Below are 383 nucleotides of genomic sequence, written 5' to 3'. Positions count from 1 at the left end.
TATTTATCACGACTGCCTCACACGCCGTCTGCTCAAGGGCCAAAGCGGCACGAGTTCAAGCCTTCCAAGAGGGGAATTCCCTCCCCTTTACCTCCCCATTCAGCGCGACGTCGCTCATCTACTCCAGCTCGCGACCCGCTATGAAGAGAGAGCCGCAGAGATGCATCAGAATTCCCCTTTGCCTGCTGAAGGTCGCACTTCTCGGAGACAAAGAGCCTTAACACAATTACCGCGTCGTACCGCATCCCCCGCGCCGTCGCCAACAGCTGCCGCAGATCGCGCGTGTCCTGCACACCTGTGGCGCCGCACACTTGCGCTCCTCCGTCCGCCAACCGTCCTCGGGGAGGCTCTTGTCCCTAGGCGCGTTTTAGCTGCCTCTCCTC

The sequence above is a fragment of the Penaeus monodon genome, chromosome 19 (assembly GCF_015228065.2).
Source record: "Penaeus monodon isolate SGIC_2016 chromosome 19, NSTDA_Pmon_1, whole genome shotgun sequence".
Classification (NCBI taxonomy): Eukaryota; Metazoa; Arthropoda; class Malacostraca; order Decapoda; family Penaeidae; genus Penaeus; species Penaeus monodon.
This window is presented reverse-complemented; position numbering follows the sequence as displayed.